The sequence below is a fragment of the Hesperophylax consimilis genome, chromosome 14 (genome assembly GCF_061612785.1).
Source record: "Hesperophylax consimilis isolate HC1 chromosome 14, BYU_Hcon_1.0, whole genome shotgun sequence".
Taxonomy (NCBI): domain Eukaryota; kingdom Metazoa; phylum Arthropoda; class Insecta; order Trichoptera; family Limnephilidae; genus Hesperophylax; species Hesperophylax consimilis.
The window spans coordinates 6112625-6125695 of NC_142849.1; the positions used below are offsets into that span (position 1 = coordinate 6112625).

General features: G+C 32.3%; 5 non-coding genes across 5 annotated transcripts; 2 read left to right on the top strand and 3 right to left on the bottom strand.

The window, feature by feature from the left end:
- The first annotated feature begins 3341 nt into the window (after nt 1–3341).
- LOC149417823 (5S ribosomal RNA) lies at nt 3342–3460 on the top strand. Its single transcript, XR_016303194.1, has one exon. It is a non-coding gene; the product is annotated as a 5S ribosomal RNA (ribosomal RNA).
- Nucleotides 3461–3890: 430 nt separating this feature from the next.
- On the bottom strand, nt 3891–4009 carry LOC149417824 (5S ribosomal RNA). Its single transcript, XR_016303195.1, has one exon. It is a non-coding gene; the product is annotated as a 5S ribosomal RNA (ribosomal RNA).
- Nucleotides 4010–4332: 323 nt separating this feature from the next.
- Nucleotides 4333–4451, bottom strand: LOC149417825 (5S ribosomal RNA). The gene has a single exon (XR_016303196.1). It is a non-coding gene; the product is annotated as a 5S ribosomal RNA (ribosomal RNA).
- A 323-nt stretch (nt 4452–4774) lies between these two features.
- On the bottom strand, nt 4775–4893 carry LOC149417826 (5S ribosomal RNA). Its single transcript, XR_016303197.1, has one exon. It is a non-coding gene; the product is annotated as a 5S ribosomal RNA (ribosomal RNA).
- Nucleotides 4894–5327: 434 nt separating this feature from the next.
- Nucleotides 5328–5446, top strand: LOC149417827 (5S ribosomal RNA). The gene has a single exon (XR_016303228.1). It is a non-coding gene; the product is annotated as a 5S ribosomal RNA (ribosomal RNA).
- The last annotated feature ends 7625 nt before the right edge of the window (nt 5447–13071 follow it).

The window sequence follows — 13071 nt, forward strand, 5'->3', positions numbered from 1 at the left end:
CCAAAACCTTTCAGCGTCCATATATTTAATATAAAATTAATTGTCATTGAGAAAAATGACCCTGTTAAAAAAGGGACACCATGCCAACTTCCTGATAAAATATAAGTCATTCAGATAATATCAAAAACACGTGTTCTTTTCCTAATACATAACATGACGGAATGCGACAATATCAGAATGTCATTTTCAGTATTTGTATGAACTCGTTTTCCGCCGTATTCATAAAACATTGGCTTTGACTGATACTTAATTAGGAACGCTTTCAATAAAATTCATTCGTTATAAACCTGTAGTCCCATTTTTAACAGGAAAACGAATTATTTGACCAGATTAATAGTATTTCATAGAGTTCATTTTACCCGTGTGACCAACCAACTCCAAGTCAAAAGTGTACACAAATATTGCAGACCTACTAGTGCCACTACGCTAATGTTTATAGGTACTAAAATTATATTGGTAAGTATGGTGGGTAGGTATCTAGACCTATCTATTTATACTTTACCACCCTTTTCGGGGCATGCTAACAGCCTTTTTCTCCTTTTTTTTAAAAATATAAATATATTTGGAGAGATTATTGTTAAAGTTTATGCGTTTTCCGAAAATCAATACGTTTTATATGGGCACTTAGATAGATATCTAAACACAACATATTCTAGAGAGAAAAAACTTTTCACCTTTGTTGACAAAAAACGTGTTTAAAAATAAAATAAAATCTTTCCTCTACGTAGTAGGTACAACAACCTTAAATACGCTGTTCTGGAAAATAAAGAAATACGAATGTAAGGTGTGGAAATTCATGTGCTACCCCTACAGAAATTCGCTAAATAAGATGAAAAAAAAAGTTTTCCTGCAACTTTTTGAATATATACATTTCTTTTTCTGAGTTCTCGCTCACTGATGATAGTTAAAGTGGCAGCACCCACTTAACTACTAACCAAAATGTAAAAATAAATCTCTATATTACCTAGATATTATGTATTTTGCCATATATAATGGCATGAACATTATTTTCAATGGAGTCATTACATCCTAGGGTTTATTACAAAATAGGCAGTTATTTAAAATTCTAATCACCTTGCGGTTTGACATCGTAACATCGTGCAATAAAACATTCACATTTAACTAACGACTAATTAATTCATGTGATTTTTTAAATAATGATTATTTCTCCAAACACTTAGCCATAGTTACAATGCGATATTCCGAGTAATACAAACATATAAAGCATGAATTAAAGAACCTAAAACTTCTTGAAGCAACTTCTATGAAAATCCCTGACAGGAATTTTAATTAAATTTATTATTTATTGCAAGAACCCGCTGGCGTCGCCTGATAACTTTTTTCTATGGCAATTCGTGAAACCTTAGAAATGGAAGATGAAGGGAATTATAAGGTAGCATTTTATCGATGTTTTACGATGGATAGAATGAATAATTGTTCAAGTGAAATTCTAAAATTTTTCTCAAAGATTGTAATTTTCTTAAAAATTGAAGTGACACGTTATGTCGTACCACAAAATGTTTCAATGGTGTTACGAAAATTATATTGAAAAGTAAAGTTTGCTTCACATGTTACATTGTATAACATTACTTACATCGGTACCTATAAAGCAAGAAGAATTCTGCCAAATTGTAGACTTAACAAGAAGTGTGGCACAAAGTCATAAAATTTGGGCATTTTATAGCAATTTCGGATGACCTTCAAAATTTTTGTCCTATCGTAAATTTTTTGCACCCTAAAAAGTAATGTTTTCATATAAGACTGTCTTAAAAAACTCTTTAGAAGTTAATGTAAAAAACATATCCCACGTCGAAGCGACTCATATGTAAATATGAAATTGAAATATATTATTTTAGAATATTTACTTATAATATTTTTTTATATTTACTTTATATATATTCTATGTATAATATGGAGCTCGTGGGATTGCACCACCCTCCCCGAGATCTGGAATAAAAATTAAAAAAAAAAAAAAAAAAAAAAAATTATGATGGAACCTAAATGTATTGCCGATCAATGGCTGAGTTGGCATTGCGCCCTGGATCCCACCTAGGCGTCGCGAGTTCAATTTCTCGGCTGTCAGTCCTTTATATTGTCAGGTTATTCGTAACCCGGGAATGTTGGTTTTTCTTCTTAAAAAGGGTTTGAGAGACTATAACTTTGTGTAAATCACCTATTTCATAACAATATGCTATTCGGTTTCAGCACAGCTATGCCTACAACGGGGCAGATATGAGGTTAAAGCAGTCGAAAGCACAGCTTTGCCGAAAGCGACTGACGTATTATAAAAAGTGAAATACCTTCACTTAGTTATCGTATTTCATACATTAGTTAATTGCTTTAGTCTGCCATCGAGAATGTATCATATAAGCTAGGACTCTACATACTTTTAAGATTACACGTCTTACTAATTAGATTCTTATACGCCGGTTCAACGTTGGTGTTGTAAAGCCGGCTTTGAGCCTAATTTAAAACCGTTTTAACCATAAAAAACGCCGTGTCAATAAATAATATTTATCTCTTTATTTACACCTCCTTTATAAGAATGGAGACAAGTGGATATTTACTCTTAATAATAGGAATAATGATAACGGTTTAATATTAAAATCGCCAAATCAATCTTCTGCGCATCCTTTCGATGCGAGGCAATGTAACAGAATGCTAGGTACAAGTAACTAATACGTAGGTACTAGGTACAAGTTCCTGACTACGAGCAGTACACCTGAACTCGCCGCAGTATCTCCGTGTGTATAATCTGGTATCCCCAACAGCCAGTGGCGTACCCAATCTGCCTTGGAGAGGGGAGGTAGGCAGGTCGCAGGGGCGGCACGTAGATACCATCAGGGAAACTACCCCCCAATGGAGGGAGATGACGCACACGCTTCTGAAACTGTGGGTTTGATAAATTATCAGAGTTTATTAAAACCAATAGATTTTTTATATTCTTAAACAATCAACTTACAAACAATAAAAAAATGGGTGTGTCAAGCCTACGCAAGACAGAAGTGAAACTTCTAGTATTCTTCTCTCTCTCTCTTTTCATTTCATTCTCTCTTTTTTTCTGTCTATTGACATATTTATAAGTAGCATGTGATAAAAAAAATTAAAAGTTATAAAAAAAGAAAAAAAAAATTAGTTAAAGCGGGGATCGAACCTCGGTTCTTCACGACCACAGTCGTGCGCTCTGCCTGTAGACAGCGAAGATGAGTTAGGAGAGTGAGTTAAACTAGGTATATAATATTTACACCTTGCTAATGTTTTCAGTATTATTAGGGCTTTTTTATACTAATTTTCATATATTTATTGGCAGGTAGAGTAGAAATTAATATTGTTTAGCGTTTGCCAACGACCATACCATGTTGAACACACCGGTTCTCGTCCGATCACCGAAGTTAAGCAACATTGGGCGCGGTCAGTACTTGGATGGGTGACCGCTTGGGAACACCGCGTGCCGTTGGCCTATTTTTTATTTTAATTTCATGTTTTTGAAGTGAAACTTCTTTACCCGCGTCATGCAATTTCGAGTACCGGAGTAAAACCAACTCATGACCGAAACGAAAATGCGGGACCGATTAAAGTTCATTTGATCTAGTCAAAGTTTTGAAGTAAAATATAAATGCTTCTTAGCTCATCTCGACAACTGGCGTTGGTGGTGTAATGGTCAGCGTAGTTGCTTTCCAAGCAGTTGATCCGAGTTCGATTCTCGGCCATCGCACATAATTTTTTTGTTTTTAACGCCTTTTTTTTTTTCAATGGTTGACCATAATATCAATCCACTAAGTAATATTTTAGGCCTGTAGCATACTTGAAAAGTTAAAGAATGATATAAAATTTTTTATGATGTTAACGATAAAAAAATAAAAAAAAACATAAAATTACCATAAAAAATGGGCCAACGGCACGCGGTGTTCCCAAGCGGTCACCCATCCAAGTACTGACCGCGCCCAATGTTGCTTAACTTCGGTGATCGGACGAGAACCGGTGTGTTCAACATGGTATGGTCGTTGGCAAACGCTAAACAATATTAATTTCTATTCTACCTGCCAATAAATATATGAAAATTAGTATAAAAAAGCCCTAATAATACTGAAAACATTAGCAAGGTGTGTGCGACGTTGATAAAAATAATCATTACATACGCGCTTGAAAAAGATCGTAATTACATCCATAACTTTGCAGGAATTTTTTTTTTCAATGGTTGACCATAATATCAATCCACTAAGTAATATTTTAGGCCTGTAGCATACTTGAAAAGTTAAAGAATTTTATGATATTATTAATGATAGTAACGATAAAAAAATAAAAAAAAACATGAAATTACCATAAAAAATGGGCCAACGGCACGCGGTGTTCCCAAGCGGTCACCCATCCAAGTACTGACCGCGCCCAATGTTGCTTAACTTCGGTGATCGGACGAGAACCGGTGTGTTCAACATGGTATGGTCGTTGGCAAACGCTAAACAATATTAATTTCTACTCTACCTGCCAATAAATATATGAAAATTAGTATAAAAAAGCCCTAATAATACTGAAAACATTAGCAAGGTGTGTGCGACGTTGATAAAAATAATCATTACATACGCGCTTGAAAAAGATCGTAATTACATCCATAACTTTGCAGGAATTTTTTTTTTCAATGGTTGACCATAATATCAATCCACTAAGTAATATTTTAGGCCTGTAGCATACTTGAAAAGTTAAAGAATTTTATGATATTATTAATGATAGTAACGATAAAAAAATAAAAAAAAACATGAAATTACCATAAAAAATGGGCCAACGGCACGCGGTGTTCCCAAGCGGTCACCCATCCAAGTACTGACCGCGCCCAATGTTGCTTAACTTCGGTGATCGGACGAGAACCGGTGTGTTCAACATGGTATGGTCGTTGGCAAACGCTAAACAATATTAATTTCTACTCTACCTGCCAATAAATATATGAAAATTAGTATAAAAAAGCCCTAATAATAAGAGAGAAGAATACTAGAAGTTTCACTTCTGTCTTGCGTAGGCTTGACACACCCACTTTTTTTTAATTTTTTTATCATTACTATAATTAATAATATCATAAAATTCTTTAACTTTTCAAGTATGCTACAGGCCTAAAATATTACTTAGTGGATTGATATTATGGTCAACCATTGAAAAAAAAAATTCCTACAAACTTATTAATGTAATTACGATCTTTTTCAAGCGCGTATGTAATGATTATTTTTATCAACCTCGCACACACCTTGCTAATTTTTTCAATATTATTAGGGCTTTTTTATACTAATTTTCATATATTTATTGGCAGGTAGAATAGAAATTAATATTGTTTAACTTTTGCCAACGACCATACCATTTTGAACACACCGGTTCTCGTCCGATCACCGAAGTTAAGCAACATTGGGCGCGGTCAGTACTTGGATGGGTGACCGCTTGGGAACACCGCGTGCCGTTGGCCCATTTTTTATTTTAATTTTATGTTTTTTTTCATTTTTTTATCGTTAACATCATAAAAAATTTTATATCATTCTTTAACTTTTCAATTATGCTACAGGCCTAAAATATTACTTAGTGGATTGATATTATGGTCAACCATTAAAAAAAAAAAATTCCTTAAAAACAAAAAAATAATATTCCATGGCCGAGAATCGAACTCGGATCAACTGCTTCGAAAGCAACTATGCTGACCATTACACCACCAACGCCAGTTGTCGAGATGAGCTAAGAAGCATTTATATTTTACTTCAAAACTTTTACTACATCAAATGAACTTTAATCGGTCCCGCATTTTCGTTTCGGTCATGAGTTGGTTTTACTCCTCGAAATTGCATGACGCGCGTAAAGAAGTTTCACTTCAAAAATATATTTAATGATAGGTTTTCAATTAAACATAAAATTATAATAAGAAACTAAGGGTCCAGTACCCGTGGGCAAAAAATATTTACAAAAAATACAAAACTTAATTCTATATTATTTTCAGATGTGTTGGTAGATATTTAAAATTTTCTTATACGCCCCTGGGAGTTGCCATCTATATCCAAAGATGCCAAATTAATGTATCTATTAAATTAAATACTAACTTGTTTCGTATTTATTGTTTTTGTGTTTAATTCGTAGAACTCCAATTAATTTAAAAAAAATTTAATTAAAATCAAATTTAATAATTATATTAATTATATTGATGTAATTAAATTTAAAAAAAAAAAAAACTTGTTTCGGTTAGTGTCTAGATATTATTGAAGAGTATGCATGGAGAAAAATGTGTAGGTATTGCTCATTTATTAAAATCATGTTTAAAACAGACTAGCATGCTGTTTCCTATTAAACTTTTAGCACATTCATAATTTATCAAAACATGTGAAAATGCAGCTACTTTTGTTCTAATACACAATGACGAAATACGAAAATATTAGAATTTTGATAAGCACTTGTTCCGATATCGTCATAACACATTCGTGTTTTACTGACAGTTTATACATGTCAACTGATTCGTTAATGGCCTGCAGTCCCGTTTTTAACGTGGAATACGAACTATTTGAAGAGATTCTTAATAAATTAGCAATATCAAGTTTTCTTCGTGTATGAATAAAAGGCATTATGTTTATGAAAGTTGGGTAAATCATGTCTGTTTTCTATACAAAAATAAAACAGCAAATAAGGCAACGCAGTTTTCCGACGGTCCATCTGCCTTCTGCTGTTGAGAACTGACATTTCGGTTGATTGGTTTGATAGTGACATACGCAGGTATCAACCGCTAACGTCTAAAAGCAAAATTTATTGAGTGATTGTCGTACACTAAGTTCATATGATACAATTTATGTATTATGCAAACATTCTAATTCTACAGAACTAAATTTTCAATATTAAATCTTTTTGACGAGGAAATCGGTCGAAATATTAGATAAGCTTTAAATAAAGGGTATTTTTCGAAAAAAAAGAATTTCAAAAAACTCTTTTGTTTCGATTGGTCTCATGGAAGCCATCTTCTTGGTAAATTTCTGATTTTGTCTAAACTTAACAATATTTGTTAATGAAAATCATTGATTCTGAACCAAATATTTTATAAATACTTTTAGCATCACAAATCGTTCAATTATAGGTGTGCGTTAATAATAAATAAATCAATATATATAACAAATGTCGTTCAAGAACCAGTGGCTTAACCTATATTGTTCGCACAACCGCGCTTGCTGGGCGAAATGAAAGAACACAAAAAATCGACATACGGGAAACCAGACCCCTCCAAAGTATTCAACTTTAAATCGAAACACCGTCTACCCTTCACACTTTTTACAAGTAATGAAGATTTGGATTAAGATGAGCTGAAAAACTTCGAATTTCCCCCGTGCACAGACTTATCGCGGATAACTTTAAAACCACTAAGCTCGACTTTTAAAGTACCACACTTTTCTAATTTAGACTTTGAATCTGGTGATGCAAAGCTTGCCACTCAATATCTTGTATCTGTGTACCTATATATTGCCTACATGATCAGATTATTTTGATAATGTGAAGTTATCTTCTTTTATTCGGATAATTTATGAAGAATTGGATAATTACTAACACTACATACAAAAAAAAGTAAAAGAAATTAAGAGATAAAATATATTTTTTAAATATTTTCTTTGCGTAGATCTAGATCAAGTTTTTTAAGAATATTATGTATTTAATCATGCAAATATACAGAGCTTATTCATCGAAAACGAATCTAGCATTTTATCCGAATGCAAAACGTCGTTCTCATAGGATGTCGGGGATATTTTAATAAATGAGCGTTATCAGAACAAGGCTCTACGTGATAGGAATGAAATAATGAGAGTCTTCGTTCCACGTGGGAAGCTCCACACCCACCTCTCGACCTACCCACCACCCCCCATTCCCAGGATTTCAGATGGAGAGGAGAGGGTAGTCATTAATGAAATAACCATTTTAGCTCTCGGCACTATTTTCACACTTTGGGGTGGGTTAGTCTGAATTATAAACAAATTTGTAACACGACTTTGGAATGTTTCTGAAGCGGCGGAACACTTATACAAAGGATTTAGCATAAAATAACAACTGGACTCATATTATTTTACATTACAACTAATTTCTATTCCCCGTATTTCGACTGCTAAAACATAATATTATAACATTCAAAGAAGATCTCGAAACGTCGGGTTTTGTCGAGGTAAAAATATTTTCAGCAAATTGCGTCTGGATGTTAGAATTTAGTCGAAATATTAAGCAGAATTGCCAAAGGTATATAATAAGACAAAAGTACAAAATGTGATGCTAAAAAGGTAGTAACTGGCACTGGGAGAAAATAACGTGGTCGTAAAAGTATAGTAGACGAATTTCGATTGAACAAGTGGGAAGGTTCGTATATAATTAGGGAAAAGAAAGGTTAGGTTACTGTTACAAATAATGTTACCAGAACTTTTATCATTCCAAGGTAAAGAAGGCTTTCCTAATCTATGTACATTCTAAGTGCTCCATTTACTTGAGAGTTTATCCTTTCGTTCTGTTCAAATTTTATTTTTCTTCTGCTTAAGTTTTTCATTCTCATGATTTGCTCGAATACCTTACTGAAATTTTCTTTACCCGAATAATGAAGCTCTTCTTATAAAAAAATTACGTCATTATTATTTTAAATAATTTAATAAAATTTAGTTAGTAATTACATGGGTAAGAACATTTGTTCTTCTTCAAAACATTTTGAATAACGTAAGGTATTTTAGAAAACTTAAAATGGCAAATTTATACAACGTTTCCAGCATGAAATGAAAAATCAATACACTGTTGCCACGTTTATTCCTATTACACAGTGTTTCGTTGGCAAAAAACAAATTTGCAGAATCGCTTATTCCACCAAATAATAATATCTACCCTTAACTTTCTTACAAAAATATCACCATTTGTGAAAGTAAAGAAAAGTAGCAATATGTGGATCATAGAAATTTAAACAGAGAATGCGGTATTAATTGATTCATCAACTTGGTTTTTGGATTTAATTTTTTTTTTACAAATTCTAAATCATAAAAATAACTGTTAAACCATATATTAAGAATAATAGTTCATGATTTATTGATGTGTTTCATTAAACAATAAACTTAGCAAAACAATATCTCACTCTTTATGTGGTTAAATGTTAATCCGCAATCGAGGTATAGGAAAGGCGGGCAACACTACAGAATGATCCAAAACTTCAGTTACCCGGGATATATCTCAACCATCGACCTCTCGTGTAGTGACATTTATAATCACGCTATTAGCTGACCCGAAACCACCACTCGTCTTTATAATGTACAGTTATTCAAAGATTACAGGTTAATTAAACATTAGCCCAATAGGAAAGAAGAAAAGTGCAACTCAGTTTATACTCTAAAATTACACGACGGTAAAAAGCCAGCCGTCGAAATCGTAGAATCATAAACTTTCAGCGAACCTTAACAACAACAAATATAACTGCCATGAGTTGCATATAAAGTCTCCGTGGATGCTTAAGATTGAGCGGTTTGCTAAGAGTAATAAATAAAATGTTTAAAAAGTCGAGTAGCCCCACCCACATCGATTCAAATTTAAAACACTGTTTTTCCATGCGGCGTCGGGTGGGTTGGGGGTGTCGTTTAAAATGTACGCATATCGGATATGTTATGCAAACCTACTACAGGGTTGGAAGTGGGAGGGCAGACAACACAACCTTTCGCGTCAGACAACAAAAATATCATGCTCAGGGTCGGCGCAGGGTTATTGGCTTTTTACGAACAAGATCCAATGATAATAATATGCATTTAAAGTGTCAAAGTTCTCTTGTTTTCAGGAGCTGTCTGAAAGTCCTAAAACAACACAGAGAGTAGCAATTTGTTATAGTTCCTACTTATTCAATTGATTCAGTCACCTTTTTCTGTTTATAACAAAAAGTGATAAATTTTGTTTACATGTTCCAAAGAATGATTTTTTTTAGATAACAGATTTCATGGCTTTACTTTTTATTAATTTCAGTAATCATCAAATTTTTCAACTAGCGAGATTTTTGACAATCGCTTTAGAAACTATTTATCGTCAGGGGATCAAAGAATTCACTCTTTAAAATATTAAATAAATAAAAAGTTACACTTCTTTGTAGAAAAGTGAGATACTTTTAGTAGAGCCATGGTTAGAGTCCACAATTCAGAAACAATTGAAAAAATTGTAATTATACATAACGTTCGGCAAAATAAACAGGTAACACTCTGAATAATTTCCGATTGGCGGGTGCTTTAGTTCCCTGGTTCTTGAACTTTAAAAAAACAAATGTTTCAATAGGTAATAATTATTTGATGGCTTAAGTTAACGTTCCACGTTTATTTTCTTGATTGTTTCATGATTCCTGAGAAATCCAAGACTCCTTTCTTCATTTACTTCCACCAAATTCTCTTGATATTATTTTCATAAATAAAGGTAAATCTTTCACAGTAAGAAATTAAAATATACCCTCTTCAGTGTTTAATATTATTTTACTACATGAAAAATGTGTCCAAGGGCGAGTTCCTTCCACCCTCTACCTACCGCCCCCTTTCACCCACGGGACTGTAGACAGAGGAAGAAAATTTGCATTTTCATTCGGATTTCACACCACGACTCGAGATAAAAAAAACACACCGTATTACAGAAGTGCAGACCATGCAGTTCATATCCAATTTTAATATTATACGACTTCCGCAACCTTTACGATTCTATTTATTTATGAAGGTTCTTCTTTTACATATTTATGCACAATTCGCGAGAAAAGTGCCTAAATAAAGAGGTTATTATGTAGGTTTGTAGGCATTATCACTTATAAAAATACATCTTGATCGGTGATCAAAAGAATTAACATATTTTCTGTTAGCAGGCGGCTGAAAAAGAAGCAAGGTATTTTTTTAATCCATTTTTTATACCAAAAATATATGCACTGGCGTCGCCACCAATCGCACAGATAATTTTGTAGACCTCTGTGGTATGTTAATTGCGATGACATTCTTGAATTCATGTGTATTCACATACGATTCGTTTAAAAGATTTCTAAGATAAATGTTTATTGGTGTAAATTTATGTTTTTACAATAATTAACTAACTTTTTCTGAAAGATGTACAATAATATGTAAACTTTTGATAATTCCCCCATATGAATAATACTGTGGGCCCTCCGTCTGGAGAATTTCAATAAACAATAACAATGAAGTTTGGTAAATTAAATTGTATTTTTTATACTTGTATAAAAAAACATGAATGATGGCGTCATAATTTTTTCAAAGAATCTTGATTAGTTCCAGTTTTATCCGTTTTTTGTTGTTTTCGATTAGGTTGTTTCAATTTCCATGCACATCACTAAAAAATCGCAAAAATTCAGAACGAACCTTCGGAGTCCTTTATTTAACAGTTGGTGAAGTATTTACCTATTTCTGAAAAAGAAAAGATTCTATTTAAAAGCCTTATCGAGAATGCCGGTTGAACTGCGTTTTCCACAACTGTTAAAATAGTGACGACATTCTGGTACAACATTTTTTAGTATTTTTTCATCTAAAATCTTCTCATATATCCATGAATATCAATGGTTAGTAATCACCTACCCTGTATTACTTACGTAAGAATTTATTGTCTTACCGGGATAAAAATAATGCAGCCGAATGACTTACAACTCTCTTTTTTTAAAAACGAAATTGTCTTCATAAAATTTCCTACTGAAGATTCCTAAAGAATAAGTTTTATCAAAAGCCATTGACATCTCTTTGTAAAACTAAATTGAATTGGGTTTTTTGATTAAAAAAGGGTGGTGTTGGGTGACAACCTTTTGTAATATTGCGGACTTCCTATATCAGACTAAAAATCTAAAACCGAAAAGTAAAAAAGGTCGAATCGTTAAACATTGTTTTCAATACTCAAGTTGATATCGTGGAAACTTTTTTACAATAAGCCTAAGAAAATCGAATCAGTGTTCCATTGTTTCTAGGGGTTGATTATTCAATAGAACTTACAAAATAAAGTGAAAAACAAATTGAAGGGCTCTAAATTTAAATATTTCAGCAATATTTGAATAGAAAAATTTCTACTTTCCAATAATCCTATACGTAGATAGGTAACTCGTCTGTATCGTATCCGTTTACTTGAAAATATGCAAGCACTTTCAATGTACTTTTTACAATGTAATTTTTTACTGTATTACGTAGGTACCATTTTTCTATTATACGATATACGAAGACATTTTTTTCAGAGTTATTATGTTAATATTGATTTAAATTTATTTATAATTTTTTTTTCATGTATTTATTCTATTATGATACAACTCTCCTTTGAATTTAGTATCAATTTTATTCTTATTTGTAAATATATTTATTTACTATGTTTTTGATACGTTCACTATATATCTTGCTATATTTTTCGCACAAATAAGTCTCTTTCAGTGCATCAATGAAAAAGCAATATGGGAATGCATTTTGATAATTCTCATATTATATTTAAATGAAATCAAGAATTATGGAACCGATCCACAACTTTTCGCTACAGACACTGGCATGGTATGAAAGATATAACAATAAAGTAGATTTTTCAATTGTCAATAACCATGATAAGTTCTCGTATCGTTCGGTGTCAACCATCCTTGAAATGTTTTTAAGATATAATTGAAAGCGTTATAAAAAGTGTGGAAATATATAATTTTATCGTTCAATACCTTCATTAGGTTCAGTAATACTATTTTAAAATAAATTATTTTTACAAACACACTCCTTTCAAAAGATTAAAACAAAGGTTTTTTTATATGAAAATTTTTATCGGATGGGATTTTAAATGGCTCACTGTTCCTCTTAATTAAATTGTAACATTTTGATATCTCGAGAAACATTATCTACCATATCCGAAAAGTGTTAGTTTTTATTTCTCATAAAACATTAAAATTATACGGTTTTGAGTGCTGGTGAAAGTTTCGATGGATATTTTGTTCTGAATTTTAAGAACTTCCTGTGGAAACAAAACAAATCAGTGGCTGAAAAAATACCAGCAAATAAGGCAAATGATAAGATTAAGGTAGGTAGTATATAAAATCATAATATTATATGTTACTTGGGGACAGTTTTCTCACTG